General features: G+C 35.8%; 1 long non-coding RNA gene across 2 annotated transcripts in view; it reads left to right on the forward strand.

Moving 5' to 3' along the window:
• Positions 1-14,729, forward strand: part of LOC142601906 (uncharacterized) — a 108,260-nt gene that overhangs the window by 38,153 nt on the left and 55,378 nt on the right. For both annotated transcript variants that reach the window (XR_012835479.1, XR_012835478.1), the window contains exon 3: positions 3,643-3,921. This is a non-coding gene — a long non-coding RNA (uncharacterized LOC142601906). The remainder of the gene's footprint in view (positions 1-3,642; positions 3,922-14,729) is intronic.

The following is a 14,729-nucleotide window of genomic DNA, read 5'->3' on the forward strand; positions in this document are numbered from 1 at the left end:
GCTACTTAATCTTGGCAATAACCATGGTGACCGTTGCAGAATAATGCCCACAGAGGTCAAATGCAATAAAGCCCATGTGTCAGAAAGCAATGACGAATTTAACTCTTCTCAAGGTGCTTTTTGCAGTTTCCCATAATTAAAGAAACTATATTTATTTTTTTATATAATGTAGTGTATTATGTCTACAGATAGTACACAAATGAGTTTGCAGTAGCCTATGAAAACCAAATATTGTGTTTTACGATATGATGCATCTCAGTGTCAAATATCCAGCCTGCATTACACTTGCTGTATCATCATATAGCAAGCATTACCAGCTAAGGGGCTTTGGTACTGTTTAATCTCCAATAAAATTATTTACCAATGTCTTCTGTCCCATTAATCCAAGCAATTCATATTCATTTCAGATTTCTTTATACAAAGCAGCAGTGTCTGCCTGTCTAAAGGGTTTAAGCTTATGTGCAATAAAATGATATTATATTTCACTCTGATTGAAAAGTTGTGCTATCTAGGGGATTATAGAAGTACTGCAAGTGGCACCAATCATCAAATAAACTCCAAGGGGGAAGAGGAGGATTTGTCCTTTTTTTTTTTTCCCCGTATGAAATACAAAATAAAAAAAGAATCCTTCAATTCCTTCCCTCCCCCAACTTTGTCTTTCACAAGCTCTAATCCTCTCTTGGGTTTTCTCCAAAGGTTTTATGGGCCACTGTATGAAACATGCTGTCATACTGATCACTGCAAGACGACACTTTAAAAATATAAATCCAGAGAGAGCATGATAACCTTCATTGTCAAATGGAAGGCAAAAAGGCGGCAAATGCACTCAAGTGAGTTTTTTAAAGCTAAGTAAGAAGGTGACAGAAAGACTGAAGAGCTTGTCAGCCTGGGCTATGTCTGGTGGTTGGAAGGAATAAAAGAAGTCTAACACAATTATTTTCAGAATTTTAAATATTGCAGACTATGATGTTGTGTCCAAAGGAAATCTTCAGTGAAGAACTTCCTTTATTTACCAAACAATAAACAAAGAAGAATTAATTAAACCGGTATAGGCTATTACTTGCCATCACCACCCTCAAACGGCAGTCTGGCTTAGAGCCGAAAACATCAGGATCTTCGGAATCCTTTTTAATCTGGGAAGTAACACAAAACTGTGTTAGTGGCAGAGGGGGTGGGGGGTGAAGGGAGGAAGACCAGAGAGCAAACGAAGCAAATGGATCGTCCTCTCCGTTAGAGTATATTGACCTGAAGCAAAAGTCACATTGCTGCAAGGCAAAGAGAATCAGCCTGTGACATGTGAACATCACAGCAGTGTTTATGTGAACTGGGAAAATGAACGCTAAAACAAAAGTAATGAAAAATATACACCAGTCTTTATGAAACTAATCAATTTACTTAATTTTCATTGAAGTTTCCTTTGTTTCCCTCTTCTGTTTCCTGATTTAGTCCCTCTAGGCGAGTAATATATAATATTTAATGGGATCTGTGTTAATGCTAATTGTTTTCAAAGTAACTGTGATCTTTAAACTGATTTGGTTTCTATTGCCTGCTATATTAGTTTAATATGAGTTAATTCTCTTTTTGGGTGTTTCTCTTAAACTATATAAACCTCAGATGAATGAAGTAATGTCTTTTGAAGTTGAAAATCTAGCCCCAAGAGAATGAGGGAACTAATTTTTAATCAGCAGCTTTATAGGTGATTTTTGTCCTGGCTGTAGTCACAATGGTGGATGTATAAGGGAGCAGTTCTTTCTCAGTCTGGCATCTCAGTGCTAAACTCCAAGGGGAAAAAAAAAAAAAAAAAAGGTACAAAAGATGGTGTAAAGCAGTTTCCATTCACCTACCTATAAGCATCCTTTTATCTGAGCTTACCTTTCCCAAGGCTGCACACAGCTGTCCAGGCAGCAGGCAGCTGCTTCCCTCTCTGGTGATTAACAGTGTACTTAGGGAAAGGGGAAGAGCCACCCCACATCACAATCCCAAATAAATCCACCTCAGCTCTTCCATACATTTATTCACAGTGTCATCTTTTTGTCCAGTTTTCAAAAAGCTAAGATTTTCTATTTGGTGGCCATATTTGTCTACCCCATAATGCATTTGTAAAGACAAATGCCAGGGCGTGTGTGTTCCAATAACTGGTACATATTTTGCTCTTTTTTTTTTTTCTTTCTGAACAGATAATTGACTCTGACAGAAGCCTGTCAAAGTAATGGATGATCCTACTCAAACTTCTTCTAGTCCCTCAGCCTGAATCAAACCAATGAGCCTTGGTAGTGACTACAGAAATAAATGAAAACCCCGTCAGATAGACAGAAATCTTCTGACCTTCTCTGAAACATGGCTCCCCGTGCAGTCAATGGGTTTAGCACATATCAGTCACTTTGTATCATCGAATGGACCTCAGACTCTAGATACATCAAAAGAATAACGTCTGAAAATGGGAATGATTTTTGCCAATGCCAATTATTTAGCTAAATAGAAGACTTAAAATATCATGGTTGCTGTAATTAAAAACAACAACAACAACAAAGTCATACCTGAGTTTTTGGTAGTCTTTTCTATCTTTAAACTTTAAGCAAGGATGAAATTGTAGAAAACTTCAGACTAAGAAAAAAGCAAATCCCACCTGACTCACGTGTTGCTTATCTAGGATCAAAAGTATATTTTGAAAACAAATTCCAGGGGATTAGAAGTCTGAACTGAATGTATGTTATAAAAATTGTGCTTTAACGGCATCTGCTTTTCTGGTTTGATTATCAGCATTGTAAATGCACACAGAAAGCATCAGCTTTCCTTCCTTTTCTGCTCTCCCAGAAGCTTTTCCAATTTGGTTCAAAAGCTGGAACAAGGAGAAAAAGTGGTATTTTAAGACACTCTTAAAAGCAAAAATAGAATTTAAATACCAATTCCTGAAATTGTTTTCATATATTTTGAAATAGAAGTAAGTTACAGCTACAATGTAAATGATGTCTTTGAAAACAACCATTCAGGATTTTACAGTGTAACAACTTTAACTAAAATCTACATGGATCAAGCTTCTGATAATTTCTTCCACCTCCATAAACCAAATTAGTTGTGTCCCACTGCAGGGTAAGCATTTGAAATTAAGCTTAAGTCTCTGTTTCCCAGTTTCTCTGTTCTTTATGAGGTTCAACCAGAAACAACAGAGGAAACGACATCTCCTAATCTGTAAAGCTGCAGGAGCAGATAGCTTTCCTTAGCATTACTAATTTAGCATTGCATTTACAAATTAGTGCTTCTGCTTCCTAGCAATACATCTCCATGCAATTCAGTTCTGCTCATCAAGAATGCTAGACATCAAGCAAGTAACGTACAAAAGCAGATCTTTTTCAGGTTAGAAACTACTACATCACACATCAATCTAAAAATAAAACAAAAATTAAATGTTAGAAGTCTTCCCTCCCTAAGCAGGAGATTGCAAGTGTCTCACACAAATGTCAGGACTTAAGACATTTGGATGTACTAGTGAAAAAATGTGAAACTCTATCATCTACTTTTTCCTAGTCCTTCAAAACAGGACAGAGGGAAAATTACATGTCCAGTCATCCTCTATTAGTGCCTATTCTTCCAAAAGGACTTTGTTGTTCTGTGAAACTTCACTATTTCTTTTCTTTTCTTAAGATAATGGAGAAGTCCTGTGAGAACAGTGTTCTTACTACAAACCAACCACAAGAAGAATGCCTGCAAGCAGCACAGTGCCTTGCTGCAGCATGCCCGTGGAGAGGAGAGGAGAGGAGAGGAGAGGAGGTTCCTTCCAGCTTCCAGGGGAGAGCTGTAAAATGTAAATTTCCCCTTTGGTGAGGGATGCGGTGATCCCATGGAGTCCTAATGATTCTTTCTGCTACAAGAAGGATTCTTTCCCTGCAGCCTGAGACGCGGTACAGTTGCTGAGAGGAGGAGGTAAGGGCTGGGGTAATAAAGACCATGAAGAACATACATGAAGAGCAACAGTATACCTGATGTTTTATTTAGATTTTTCGTTGACCAGGATTTTGCTATCTCTAAACTCCGCAAAGTCTAGATTTCTCTTAAAATCTGAAAAGTATTTCCTGTAATTAGAACAATATCACAGTATAAATCATACTGTCATATAAACACATTATTCTTTTATTTGGATATCCTTTATTTGTCTCATCTGGCATTGAACTATTGTTTTGCTGTATTTTGTTGAGGAAGCTACATGCTGGGTTCTCGTCTATGCATAAAATGAGTGAAGGTAAAGCAGAAAAGCATACAATATACTGTACTAATACACTGAAGCAAAAGGTAAAACTTGAAAGCACTATTACACAACACGGAAATGATTCTAAATGTCTCTTCATGGATGATGTATGTGAAACAGAATAATAGTTGATACCACTGCTTTCAAATCTCCCAGCTCAGCTAAGAAATGATCTGATAACACAATGACTGACAAACTTGCAGCAACAAACTTCTCACAGACTGAATACACAATAGACAGTTTAAGTGAGAAGAGGATTTAAACAACAAAATCCTATTGTTTCAAAAAGAAACCTTTAAGTACCTAATTAATTTTAATTTTATGGGTCTAGCAGATGTTGTATTTCCACAGATTAGCTCATCACTTAAGGTACTAGCATCACTGAAGTGATATTAAAAACAATCATTTTTTTAAAATTCCAAAACAGTGGTTTCCAAAACTGTAGCAGACCTCTGCTCTACATATAATTTTCTTGTAACTTTGCGGCACTACAGGGATCACACTAGTGGCGTTGAAACTAAGCCTATTCTCTACTTTTCAGTGTTTATTTTGTGGCTGTTCATTCTGCCTGATCACTTTTGAAACATCCTGATATTGAGATCATTTTCAAAGTATCTTCAGATTTTGACAAGGAGGTCAGGGAAGAAATAGAATATTCTTTATCTTATTAAAATCCACTCAGATTTTTACAGCCATCAGAACCGTCATTTAAAGTCCTTGTTTAGTGTGATTAGATATGCTGTTAAAATGACTCTCTGCTCAATATAAAGTGAGCATGTTGTTGAGAATTCACTTCTGTATGGCATGCAACTGAGTTACCAGAAAAGACACTGACAAGCTAACCTCATATTTAGCAACTGTCATCTTCCTGTTTCCTAACTCATTTTGGACTAGGAAGAATGCAGTAAACAGGAAAGCCATGTATTCAATATTTTATTAATATTAATAATATGCCCTTTGTGACAGTTTTGAGCATCACAGATTTATACCTTATCAAACCCCCCAATATAATCTCTGATTAGAACCCAGATATCTGACACGATGGGCACAGGCTGTGTTCTGTTAACTGCACTGCCCCTAAGAAAGCATCTTTGAAAGTTAATGCAACTGGTAACCTGACCTGTGATATGTATGCGTACGCAATCCACTTCTTCCATGCATTATGACTAGCAGTTGGTACACTGTGGCTAACAGCTTATAGCAAACTCTAATAATTAGTTCTCTAAAAGACGTACAAGAAAGCCAGGGAACTTTTGTGCACTGAAGATCAATGGTCCAAGCTTCAAATTTTATTTTTATTCCTACCAACTCTTCCTCAAATGCAGAGAATTTTGCAGGCAGCATGGAACTGAATTATTGTTTTCTGTGGCCATGTAGACAACTGGATCCTCTCCCCTTACACAGAGGACATAATCACATCTGGAGTTTCCCATCTAAATAAGATAAGAAGTGTATCAAGGAGTCTAAACTAGTGCAGCGAATCAGTAAAAGTTCTGTTTCTTCACAGAATATGAGCTATAGTCTCAAGCTTATCCTCAGTCCCAAGGTTTACCAGGTATATTTTTATATATTTCTACATACCAGTTCCAAATGACTAATTTCTGTAGAAATCTCAATGGGCAGGACTATGAGATAACTGCTGGAAGGAAAAGTTCTCTTTAAGATTTCCATTCCTTTTCCTGTTGTGGAAAGTTTTGCATGCCGTAATGAACTCTTTCCCCATCCCTTCCAGTCACCATGGGATGAGCAGGAGGCCTTTGCCTCCATGCTGCCTTCTGGAGTGTGGTACCTCTTGCTCCTCTTCCCCACTGTCATTTAGTAGCCTACCTTCTTGGGAGGAATTAACTTACTTTTTTAAAGATACAGATGTTGTTAACATCTGCACCTTATATACTATGACACGTTTAATTGAACTCTTTTAAAATTTGATGATCTGACTGTTGCAAAATTTCTGGTAAAAACATTTCTGTTCCAAACCCTTTGTAATATAATGCTTTACTGCTGATTTCCTACCCATTCTTGTTCACTGTGTGACATGAAGGATTCTTTTTTATGCCTTAGAGACCATACTTTATTGGATAGCAAAGTTACAGAACACAAATGAATCTCTCATGGGAACCTGTGTATACAACAATAGTGGCATTTTTTTCCTCCTCCGCTAAGATATTATAGTGTCCAATAATATCAAGACCAGAGATGTACTAAGAAAAAAAGAACAATGCAACTAGAGTCAGTAAGGTTCAAGTTTTTTAGTAAGGTGGCTAGAGCAGTAGGCAGAAAAGTATGAGTTAGGGAACGGTAAAACTATTAGCCTAAGGGCAAGGAATTGAAACTGAGAATGTGTTAACTAGAACCACAGTATTGCTCTATCCACGGCTCCAAAAATGGACCTGGAAGATTTTGTAGATAAATCTTTGAGTTGCATGTGTGGTTGGAGAAATCGGGACTGAAATTAATTCAAAATAGATGGCTCGTTGGGGTTTTTTCATCCAAACTGCACTGTTTGGTATTGCACATCTAGGAAACTAGTGAAGGAAATGTTTAAAGCAGGCTTCAGCATTCTCATCATCTCTGCGGCTGAAATGCTGTATTAATTTTAGAAGTCACTAACTCCATCATACATCTCAGTTTATCTATCTAACAACAAGTATATTAAAATATTCCCAGTCTTTTCCTGCTGAAGAGGAGTAAGGTGAAGAGGAAATGCCGTACATCCAAAACGTGATGCAGCTAGTGAGTACAGTGATCTTTCCAGTCCAGTAGTTATTCATATTAAAATGAATGCACCTTGTTTGCAAGTGAACCTTTGAAAAATGTATAGGTGACGTACTGCTAATTTCTTTTCTTTTCTTCTGTAGAGTGTCTCTGCCTTACAGCAGCAATATCAACATCTCCTTCACTTTTGCAAGACCCCGAAAATAATCAGTTTCTTTCACTAGTGAAAATGTTTACAATTATAGACTCTTTGTTCAAGATGTCCTGCTACACAAACTGGATTTTATTGTTTGTTTGCCAAGAACAAACAGTACAGAGGACTGAATGCTCAGTGCATGAACAGTCTGGAGTTTAGCATAGACATAATCAAAAGATCAAAGCTGCTGCTTTGCTAAAAGTGAATGTCTGTGACAGTGGCTCATTTGTTTCATGATAAAGTCATTCTGAACAGTAAGGCTCTGCAGAAATCCTGTGCTCTGACAAATTTCAATTAGGTTAATTATATTCTGCCTCTCTAAATTCTTCCTGCAGTTTCAGATGGAGACAGCTTTCTTAATTTCCTTTCCTAGCATGTTGTAGAGAGTTGCTGTGTTTTGGTAAATAGCTGCTACGTTCCACCCAACATGTGGCTGATCTAATCCCTTCTTCTTCAGTAGCTGCACAGTGTGCATTTTGCCTTATTACACTGGAAAGCCTTCTGTCTTAGGCAAGAGGAAGGGACAGCTTCCATTGGTGCTCTCCATTGCCAAAGTCATGTAAAAGGGTTTAAGCTAAAGTGAGAATCGGTCCCTGAACACTTTTTCCTGGAATAACTGAGTTGAAGAGAATAACTCTGTGTCTGTGTGCACACGTGTGTGTGCGTGTGTGTGGTAGCAGTGAAGGAACAACACAAGGTCAGTCAAAAATTTGACATGCATTTCCTTCAATTTTATCTTTCTTTGAGACACTTCTCTGTCTCTTCTTCACAAAGGGGAATTAATCTTGAATGTAGTTACAGAAAGTGCAGTCACATTTCTCTCCTTAGTTCTTCAGCTTACAGTCGTGTAACTTGACTTAGGCCTGACATCTCTCTATCTCTCCCTTCTTTTTCGTATATCTGTGCACGATGAGAGCTTGATCTTAACATAGAGTATATGCTTACCAACTCACTAAAAAGAGCTGCAAAACCCTATTTCAACTCTTCTGTGTTAGCAATGCTGTGTGTGTTGCGGCAATCCTCACTCTATGCACAGTTTCTTCCTTCTCTACCAGCACTTTTTGTAGGTGGTATGATATCATTAGGAACGAGGCTAAAGATATGTTGAAATAAAGGGGGATTCTACACCACAAGCTGATGTGCTTTCTAACAGGGTTAACTCAGGGGCTGAACCAGCTGTTCCTGATCTTGATCCTGAATGCTAAATGAAAAAGTCCTTTTTTTCTCAGACATAATTCTTAAAGCATTATATTTGGTGGACTTAAAGGTCTTTAAGGCACTAAACCCCCCTGAAAAATCTGATCTACTCCTTCAGTCCACTCTATCCTGAATTGGGAGGTCATACAATATTTTATGTTCTACCGGATTCTTTTAACATGTAAATAACCATATTAATTAAAAAATTACATCAAGTAAACTCTGACATTTCTTTTTTTAAAATTAGAAATTATGGATAGAAACCATAGTCTGAGGTATTTCATAATACATGGTAGATGAGATAAATAAGAAAGTTGTCTGAAAATGTTTGATTCAGATTCAGGATGCTGGAATACAGCTGGTTCAGATTACAGGTCAGACAGTTTGCTTTTAAAAAAATTGAGGCACATTTACACACCCATATGGACAAATATTAATGTCTCAATTCTCTTTTCTTTTTTTACACTTTAAATATACATAGATAATCAAACATCTGTACAGTATCTGTGTTTCCTTTGCGTTACAGATTACGACCACATCTAACAATTTCCCTAGTACTAAACCCTGCCGATTATTAATACAACTAAACTTGTTGAATAGTCACATTTGAGTTGTTGCACTTCAAGATCACTGAGAGTGAGAAAAGGGTCAGGAACATACACTAGAAATCTGAAACTTACAGTAAATGGAAACATTTCTGTGCAGGTAAATCTGTTAATTCCAGACATCAAATAAGTAAACTTTACAAGTATCTCCTTGATCTGAACTCTATCAGAAACTAGAATTTGCTTTTTACCTATTAACAAAAAAATATTAAATGATGTTATTATTTGAGGCATTGTTATGAATGGTGACAATGCATTTATTGTAACCAATCTCTCATATTTTGTTTGAAACATGAAAATTATCCATTAGCTCAATAATTGAGATTGGGTCAGAGATCTTACAGAGCAACAGAGACAATTAGCTGTCCTAGTATGAGTTCTGGATGGGAATTAAACCTAGAGTACACTGGCTGCTGTTAATGCACAAACTGTTCTACTTTTTCTTGGCTTCTTAATCTCATTGTACAAAATAACCCACCTAACCAGTAGTATTTGCCTTGTTAGGTAGGAAACTTGTGAAGAGTATCAGAAAATTATGGGTGGAAAATTATTTTTTTAAAGAAAAAGAAAGTGGTAAAAAAAAGGATTAAGATTTCTCATTCCATTTCTCTTTGTCTTCTCCAAAACAAAGCTATTAGCTTAACATCAATCATTCTTAGCAGTAGAGGCAGGAAATTATTGTGAAACTTTTTAATATAGGCAAAAAGTTCTAATATGAGTTTTTTTTCATATGATTATCACAGTCTTGTCTTGCAGCAACGAGAGTGAAAAGGACTAAATCCTGTGTAGAATGTCTCAATTCCAAAATATTCCTCTATGAATAATAGTGAAAGAAGAACAAACAATTAGCAATATGTCATAAATCTCCTTAATATTTCTACCATGGCAATTCACTAATACAGACTCTTCATTCCAAATCCTGAGTGTCCACACCTTGTTTCTAGTAGTTAAAATGTGTAATTAAGAAAATCACTCATAATTTTAAACAGTTAAGGATACTAGGGGGAAAAAAAATAAAAGAGCTATCTTAGAGGATATTTGACAGTAGAATTTGCTTTTCAGGCAAAGCTCATGAAATAAAGTATCTTTCGGGTGTTATTTTGCTGAAGCAGAAAGACTTTCTTGCACAATAGAAGAAAGCAGGAATATAAGTTTCTCTTAATTTCATATGGAAATGATGAAATGTTTCTTGCAAAATGCCACAGAAGATGTTACGTCTATATTTTTAATTTTAACAGAACAAAGAATGTCCTAAGAATAGTATGCCCTCCATATATCTCTATTACCTCTCTGTTATATTAATTAACTACATAAAAAAGCAAAAAAATAACAAGAGAAGAATTATCTAGTGCTTTCACCTCAAATCTTGATTGGTAGAACAGCAAACAGGCACTCTGTCTGGCACCCACATATGCTCAAGAGCAAATATGTTTTAAATAGTAGCAGTAGATAACCAAGTCAATAGATACAGAACTAAATTTCACGTGTGTACAGCTGAAGGTCAGAAAGCTGAGAGTTGAAAATCAGCTGAGAAGACTAAGAAAAAGAGTACATTGGGAAGAATAGGGGGGAAAAGTGTTTTGCTCCCCTCCCCCCCCCCCCTTTTATTTACACATACTTATGCTATATTTTTATATTGATTTTTTCCTGCTCTGCTATAAAAGTGTGTTCATCCAATGCCCTGGGCACTCTCAGCATAATTAAATATATACTAACAAACATTTCTGTCAATTATCCCTGTGTTCAAACCAACTCACCCCTCAGCAGTGTAAATACTACGAACAAGTTAATTAACCTCCTGAAAAAAATCCCCCTGAGGATCATAAACAAATGTCCTGTGGGGCTGGCTGACATACATCTCTTTATGATCTGAAGTGAAAGAGTGAGATGGGTTCTGTGGAAGATGTAGGGTAGGTAAGATGCGTTGCTGAGGGTTAAATGGCTTGGATTATTGCATGCTGCCAAATGAAACCCTGGCACAACTGATAATCTTTTAGGCATTGGTCCTGGGAAACTGAGAGACAACTTAGATGCTATCTGAAAGACCAGAGAAATACTGTAGCCTCAAATCTTTCTACAGATTTTTTTTTTGTGAAATGAGTAGGTACCAGCTTAAGACGAAATTAGCAGCACTGAAAAAAAAATCCCCAGTATTTACAAATTTTCCTTTTAAATGAAAAGTTTTCCTACTTTGAAAGGAAAGAAAAGCTAGTTTTCTTTACTCTGTGACTGGCTGATAGTAAGGCCATATTAATGGTTAGAGAAAATACATCTCTACTTCTCCTTCTTTAAAGTTTCTTTTCAGGCTTCTTCATAATTGCCATCAGCTTCATAAAGGAAATCATATTGTTATATTGATTAACAGTGGCTGCATTTTCCAATTATTTCTATAATGAGTTTAGTGGCAATGACCCAGAAAATGGACAAAGACCTCTCTTCAGATTAATGTTAATTTGATGTAAATTGTTATTTTTTTCCCCTTCTCACCAGCAAATGATGATGATAGATCCCCACTGTTAATTAATCAAAACTTCTCAAAATAGAGTTCACCAGGTGGAAATAATTAGCAGTTAATTGTCTCCTGTTTATTACTCTTCAGAGATGTAAACAACAGTCTGGATTCATTTGACAGTATTTACTAAAAGCCCTTTAATAAATAAATTAGAAGCACAAATGTTGTTGTTATGGTATGAATATTTGTGGCTGTGCATTTGTTTTATGAGACAATTCAATGGACAAAGAATCAGCAGTTTTCCTTCTAGAAAAAAACCAGCACTTCAGCAGGTGCAAACATTTGACTCTTTTTTTATATCTGTAAGATTTCTTTTTGCTTATTTTTTTGTGACTGAATAATTAACTGGCAGAAAAAGACAAACAAAGAGTGTTTCAATGTGAAATCACACAAAACCAGGAGGTTTTTGTCTCATTTGCACTTTGATAGCTACAGAAGTTTTGTGTTTTAGAAAAAAAAAAGTAAAATTTTTTACTCAGGCAGAGTAGGAGCTTTAGTAACAGATGTATCATCAGTATCTTGATGATAATGGTGATAGTGGTGATGACTATTTCTTGGACTTAGTGGTAAAATGTCCCTTAGGTGCCAAAATCCTGTTATGAATTTACATCCACAAATTAGGCACTTTTCCCAAGTCTGAGGAAATTTTAGAAACCTGTTTGCTATTATATTTACAGTAAAATAGATTTACCATCAGATTAATAAATGAGGTTGTTTATATGCCCTTTTTTCAAAAGACAGGAGAGAGGGAAATTAATCAAAAAATTACAGTCACATTAAGTTACTCAGCAATCATCAGTCTGCTGTTGAGTGTCACTCTGAAGCCACTGAGACTAGACTCTTTGTCCTTAGAGCTTGGTTTGATCCTCAGATGAAATGTGCTTCATGGTTTATGACCAGGCTAGAGCCAAGATTCAGATTCAATATCTGTGTTACCTAGAGCAGCAGGCTTTGTCCAAGGACTCCTTAATCTCTGGACTGTTTGACAGAAGCAATAGGAAGTTTTTCTTGCTGTTTCCACCATGTTACCATTCACAGAGAGCATTTTAGTTTTCCCAGTTTGGATGACAGTGATTTTTAAAATATGAGTGAGAAAACTCGCCAAGAATTAAACTTTGGTAGTTTTGTCAGCAAATATTATGGATCTGTTTGCTTCATTTCTGCTATTGCCAATATGATATGTATACCCAAATAACTGTGACCAACCAGGGTTTCAGTATTTTTAAAACCCCAGCAGCTTCTGTGAATTTTATAATTAAAAAAAAAAAAAAAAAAAAAAAATCAGTATTTACCTGTGTGTATGTGCAACTTAGAGGAGAAACTTTTGGTGCTGCAAACTTTCTCATATCCTAGCCATGAATGTGATCAGAGAAACATGATGAAACTTTCAAACATTTCTTAATTTTTGTTTTGAAACTATCACATTTAGTTCCAGACAACTTTATTGTTTTCTGCAAGACCTGATCTTGCAGTCAAATATCTGTCTGGTACTGGAATAATTTTCTCTCGGATGTCTACATCATGGAGTTATTTGATAATGTTCATTGATTTTTTTATTATTTTTTTTTTTCAGTGTGATGATTAATTTCATTTCTACCCATAAAGAAAATGCTGGATGTCTTGGAAAAAACCTCACACTTGTGCTGACTTTAATCAAATGTTACAGTAAAACCAAAAGAATAAACTTCAGCTACCACTTAAAGGACTTAACTGTCAGCTGGTGATAAGCTAGTGTCAGGACAAGGTCAGGACTCTGTAAGAGAGAGATTTACACTGTTTGGCCCCTCTAGATCAAGGTGATCAGCTTCAACTGCAAGATTAGGTTAGTAAATTAGAAACACTATGGCCTACCCTAGACATGTTCTTTTTAAAAATATTTCTGGTTTACTGTTCAGATTGGAGTTTTCTCGCCATTTTGTCTGTCAGAAAAAAATTCCACTGAACTTTCTTTCTCATCAATTATTTTGAAAAGACCTTTGGAAAAAAAATCTCTTTTCTTTAATAAAGAATATATTTCTCTACTAAAAAGTGCATAATTCTTCCATCTGACTGATGTTCTTGAAATAGGTCAGTCTGAATTCCCTAAAATTAATTTTTAATTTTTTTCCTCTACTGTGATATTTTGTGGGTTATTTTTAGCTTTAAGAATTCCAAAATGGCGATTTAGCACCATTTTCATTAGCATTTCTCTTTCTGACTTTAAAATGTCCTGATTATGATCATATATTAACACTACATGTAGCTACAAGACTGCTTTCTTAATGCTGTCTGTTAAACAGCAAGGGGTGACAGCTGATTGCTACGTTTATACATATATATATATGCTTATATATATACCTACAAACTCACATATACATGCACGTGCACACATACGTACATAAACTGCTAGATTAGTATAAAGGTTGTAATTTAATCTGTAGGTTTATGCTCAGAATTTATGACATCAGTCCCCTCTACTGAAATTAGAGTTTGAAGCTCACATGGTTGTAGGTTTTATTTGTCAGTCTAATTTTAATGTAGATAATACTGAAATATATACCAAAACTGTTTTAAGAAGCATTACTGATGTCTAAGTGATATAGGTATATGTAATTCCCTGTCATGGCATTCCATAGGAGAATTTAATAATAAGATTACTCCAGTTTTATTATTTTCTCCTTGATTTTTTCTTTCTCTTGTTTTATGCTTTCATCAATCTCAGCCAGAGAGTAGAAACAAAAAAAAAAACCCAGGTGGATTTGCAAGCTTTGCTTTTTGGACTAAACTGAAACATGTAATATTCGAACAGTCTTTTTCAGCCTTGGAATTAGAGACCCTGAAATTGGAACTGATTTTACACTTTCCTATAATAATATTTTTATGAGTGAAATTGGAAGAGCACCACTCAATGGGAGAAGAGGGAAAAATGCTGCTGCTACAGGGATATTTATGGGGAGTTTGATGTTTTGCTTGGAGAATAAAGGAGAGCTTTTACCGCAAATACCTACATAAGGGTCTTTTTGTTCTGCAGAGCACATTCTTCTGACCCTCCTTCTTGCCTGAGTTTCCCCCTCCCCTTCTACTAAACAGGAAAAAAGAGGTTTAATTTTTTCAGGTATACAGTTGACCAGTTTTAAATGTTGGCATTGGTTTTGGCCAAACAAATGGAAACCTTTTATTTTTATATTCACATTAACAATATAAAACATTTCATATGGAAATTTCTGCAACTTGTAGAGGTGATAGGTAACATATTCCATTCTTAACAGGTAAGGAAATGAA

Source organism: Balearica regulorum, chromosome 5 (assembly GCF_011004875.1).
Source record: "Balearica regulorum gibbericeps isolate bBalReg1 chromosome 5, bBalReg1.pri, whole genome shotgun sequence".
Lineage (NCBI taxonomy): Eukaryota > Metazoa > Chordata > Aves > Gruiformes > Gruidae > Balearica > Balearica regulorum.